The following is a 5,528-nucleotide window of genomic DNA, read 5'->3' on the forward strand; positions in this document are numbered from 1 at the left end:
AGGCCTTACTCTGTCAAGTAAGGGTAAGTTGCGTTTTAAAATAGTTTCTAACCTGTTAGGTACTCGATCGAGTAACTAGGATACTCGATCGAGTAAGGGGGTACTCGATCGAGCACCTTGGGTACTCGATCGAGTAGCCGATTTACGGGGAGTTTTTCTCGGGTTTTGTTAATTATGCGATTAAGATATATAACCTTCGTCGTCATTATACTAAACACTTTTGCAAAACCTAATTTACTGTCAAAGAGAGAAAAGCAAGTACGTTCATCATCTTAATCGCATTGTTAGCAAATCCCGGAGTTTGGAAGGTCGGTTTTCATCGTTTGATATACCGTTGAGATCCTTGCGTCGAGGGTAAGATCTATTTACCCTTTTGTTGCCTTCCTTTGATTTAGTTAAACCCTAATAAAAGGATTTGGGGGTTTTTGAGTAGTATGTGATTTGGTAGCATTTGTATGTTGTATGATAGGAGAAGGTTTCGTAGAGGAAGCTTTTTGATACAGCTGTAGAGACCGTCTGATAGTGTGCTTTCCAGGTAGGATTTCCTACTCAGTATTAGTCCCATAATAGGATGATTGATGATGTGTTGAGATTGATTGTTTGATATAGTAATTGTATTGTGACAGTTGTGATTGTGATTGTGATTGTTGTCTATGGTTCTCGAGGCGTGTCCTCGGCTGAGTGGGGTCACTTGCGGGAGTGGCTTCACGCCCTAGTTTCGCCTTCTGTGGAACCCGCCACAGAAGGATGTGCACATTAATGGACAGGGTGATCGCTCATTATGAGGAGCCGGGATTTGGTGGATACGGCTGCGGTCCCCCACTGGCAGGACTGGTCCAGTGGACAGTCGGTGATTGAGATTGTTGGAATTTGTGTGGTTGTGTGTGACAGTTAAGCTGTCTGTTGATCTTGTTGTTGATATATATTGAGTTGTGTGATTAGTACTGACCCCGGTTGTTGTTTTGTAAACCTGCGGTGATCCATTCGGGGATGGTGAGCAGATATTGAGCAGGTATGAGATGAGTACTGGGATAGCTGGGATTGCCACGATATGATGATAGAAGTCTTCCGCTGTAGCTTAGTAGTTTCTTTACATTTCAGTTAGAACAGTAAACAGTCAGTTTGAGAACATGTATTTGTACTTTTTGTTTTGGTTTCGAGATTGTAACCTTTCACTAAGTATTTCTATTTAAACGTTGTTTCTTTATTGTTTATTTGATTATCATTGCCTCGGGTAACCGAGATGGTAATATTTTCATACCTGAGTGGTCCTGGTAAGGCACTTGGAGTATGGGGGTGTTACAACGTAGACGTCAAAAGCTTAGAGCACGGTCTTAGAATGCAAAGGGATAAGAGAAGGGCGGACACACGCGTGAAAAATAAGTGGAACGAAAGTCCCCATTTATACTAGAAAATACGGAGAGTTATGGAATGACTCAACCTTTGGAAACAAATATCGAAAAAATTTGAAAACACGCAGAAAAGGGCTGGGGAAGAGGCGCAGCATCTGTTGCGATCCTTCGAAGAGGCGCAGCAGGTACTGCATCCTTTCCCCAGAGGTTTCCTTCTGCGGAAGAAAGTTTTCCGCGTTTCTTTTATGGAATTACGGTGGATCTCAACTTCCTTATTCCTTAAAATAAGATTTTGGAGATATATTTTGCCAAAAGGATATAAAATTATTTTATGGAATAAAAATATCCGGAATATTCTAGAACATTCCAACTCGGCATTTTAAACGGTTTATTAGAAAATGAAGCGGTTTTTTGACCCGGACTCCAAATGAACTCTAATTACTGTCAAAACGACCGTAATGGCGCGTAGATGACGACCAAGGGGTCGACACAAGTATTTGAGCTATCACTTGACGATAAACTTACAAACTGTCATAAATCATTCCGCGTACCAAACCTGCGGCCCAATCATCATCGGGTGGCTTGCGGGAGGTGCAGAAATGAGGTATCTACAGATGTCGGTTCACCATGATATTACTCAAATCAGCTAAAGGTAAGGTCAGTCGGTCTGTAGTGACAAGGGTAGTGGAAAGGTCCTTCCGGTCTGCTATCCGCCCTAGATTCTTCCTAAATAGCTTCTGCTCTGATTAGGGTAGTCTATTGTTCATAACAGGTCTAATCATTCCAATCTTCCTATCTAGGACTGAATTTAACTGGGTTAATTAAAATAGTCGCATGCACTCAACCAAGTAGTTACTGTTATATTGCTATAAAACAATTCTCATATTAAAACTTTACTATCATGGCTCCCCTAATCCCAGCAATTAGGATTTAGCTACTCATAACGGTAATAAAACTAATAACGATAGATAGAACTATATTCGACATGGTTTAAAGATGAATTAATAAAAATTGCATAAACTAAAATCTATAAAATCTTATTAAAAGGCTAGCCTTAAAAGGCCAAGCAGACAATGCCACGTAGGATAAGGAAAAGCCACGTATGCATTTGCAATGCCACATCTTAATCCGCATGTCACTCTAATCTATAAAATTTTATTAAAAGGCTACTTGAAACACGTATTAAATGTCACGTAGACATCGACTAAAAGCCACCTAGCAATAAATTATTTTTTAATCCACTCTTTTTTCCTTCTATAAAAAAAAACCAAAATCGGATTAGTAATCCCCCGTTCTTTTACTCCACCCACATATGAATCAACTACATATACAATTTTCAAAATATCATCTTCCCCAATTTTTTTGCCAAAATACCTTTGGATTGCCGATGTCCGCGTTGAAAAATATTTCTATCTATACAATATAGTTAAATGACTAGCTAAATCATCTATAAAATACCATTAAAAGACTAACTTGAGTAGTATTTAATTGCCATGTGACAACTCTCAAAAACCACCTAATATGCTATAATATTTCATGTCTAATTAAGTTCTAATAATAATAATAATAATAATAATAATAATAATAACGGATAATTCACGCGGTACCCCTAAGGTTTGCCACTTTGCACGAAATACCCAAAATTTTGATCCGGAAATCTTAAAGAGGTCATAACTCGTGTTTACGAGTTCGAAAAGTAACGAAATTTTTTTCCAAATCGCTCATCTTTCCGAGACTACAATTTGAAAAAAAAGATTGTCGCATTTGGATTCCGCTATTAGGAGTTACTGTGCGTCAAAATTTTTTCGACCGAACAAACTTTGAGTGATTATATCTCTTGGTCACGAGTTCCAAACTCGTCAAACTTTTTTTTCAAATCGTAGTACTCGGAAAGATGATCGATTTGAAAAAAAAAAATCTTCACTTTCTGAGTTCGTAAACACGAGTTATGGTCTCTTTAAGTTTTTCGGATCAAAAATTTGGATATTTTGTGCAAAGTGGCCAATTTCAGGGGTACCGCGTGAATTATCCGTAATAATAATAATAATAACAATGAATTATCCGTAATAATAATAATAATAACAATAATAATAATAATAATAATAATAACAATAACAATAACAATAACAATAACAATAACAATAACAATAACAATAACAATAACAATAACAATAACAATAACAATAACAATAACAATAACAATAACAATAACAATAACAATAACAATAACAATAACAATAACAATAACAATAACAATAACAATAATAATAACAATAATAATAATAATAATAATAATAATAATAATAATAATAATAATAATAATAATAATAATAATAATAATAATAATAATAATAATAATAATAATAATAACAACACATTCAAGATGTTTTATTATGCATTTACTCCACTTTTGTTTTCCTCTTCTCACATTCATTGTAAGTTCGTAACCTAATTTCAACATTTCATCTTACTCTTCAATTCTTAATCTTAATGAATGTTATTGCATTTTTTTATATATATATATACTTCATCTCTTTAAGTGAAATTACATATCTTTTGTGTATATCTTGGTATTGATTTTTTTTTATGGTTTTTACATTTCTATTAGTAAATTAAGTCTAACCTCTTTATGTTATTGTGTTTTATAGGATTCAATGTCATGATCTTCTTTGATGTGAACGCTTTATTGTTATGTTGTAAGCTACTACTTTCGCTTATTGTTTTATTTTTCCATTTTTTTTATTTGTTTAACCCTTTAATTTTCATATATTTATAATTTCTATTCTTACCAGCTTTAAATTCAACATGACAAATAAAACCTTATATTTCACCTCCTTCATAAATTTAAAAAAAAAAAATTTAAAAATATAAGTTGCAAACACAAAAAAAAAAAACAAAAAAAAATTGATGCAAACCTTTTATCTCCCTCCCGTAACTTTGGTTATCAATTTACCCTATTTATTTAGCTTTATTATCTTCTTAATGATGATCTTTTTGCTTTTCCCTCACCATTATATAACAATAATCATAATTTCCATGTTATTCAAAAAATTGGTATGTAAAGTACAATATTATAAAAAGGCAAGACTAAATATTTCACTAAGTCATCTCACTAAGCCATGTGTCATAAAAAATTCATTTTTTTATTAACATGTGTCACATGCATTTTAGTAAAAAAATTTTAAAAATATAAAGTCTTAAACATACAAAATAAATTAAAAAAAATTGATTCAAATTTCTTATCTCCCTCTCATAACTTTAGTCATCAATTTACCCTATTTATTTAACTTTATTACTTTTATTTAATGATGATCTTTTTGCTTTCCCCTCACCATTATATAACAATCAAAATTTCCATTTTATTCCAAAAATTGGTATGTAAAGTTTACATAGATAACTAGAATATTTTTTTTACTTTTTTTCTTTATTGTATTTTTTTTTGATGACGAGGGGGTTGAATCCCCCCGGGGCCCATGCATTCCCGCACCACCACATGGACCATGTAAGCCACCCCTTTCGGGGGCTGCAGTGGCCAAGTGATCATCGCCCCAGCTGGTAGTCGAACCCGGGAGATCTCAACTCCTGCATTTCTGCAAGCTTCAAGGTTTAACCCGGCTACCACTGGACTAACACCACTTGGTATATTGAATTAATTATAATCTTATTTTTTATTATTTTTGTGTTTTCAAATTGCAGGAGGATGATACATACTCACATAATTTAAAAATATTACCTTAAGCAACTTTTTATTTGTTTAATATGCAACTCTTTTCACTATGAAGTTTCATGCGGCGGCCTTAAAACCTCATCTATAATCTATACAATCTAATTAAAGGGGTACTTGAAATGACAAATTTAATTAAATGTAACATGGAAATTTTAATGTGACGTGGATTATCAATTTATAGTTACATGGCATTGATTTCATTCACTCATCTATAAATAAATCTATACAATTTAATTAAATGGTACCTAAAATGACAAATTTTAATGTGACAAAAGAATGTAAATGTAATAAACTTTTTAGTTTCCTCTCATCTTTATACCTATTAATAATTAATACATGCTAAGCTTAGCATATCACTTTTTTCTTAAATGATGAATTTTTGGCTTCCCTCCTCATTTATACTACCTATACACATTGCCATATTTTTGTCTACGATTATCATCTCTTGT

Source organism: Silene latifolia, chromosome 11 (genome assembly GCF_048544455.1).
Source record: "Silene latifolia isolate original U9 population chromosome 11, ASM4854445v1, whole genome shotgun sequence".
NCBI classification, from domain to species: Eukaryota; Viridiplantae; Streptophyta; class Magnoliopsida; order Caryophyllales; family Caryophyllaceae; genus Silene; species Silene latifolia.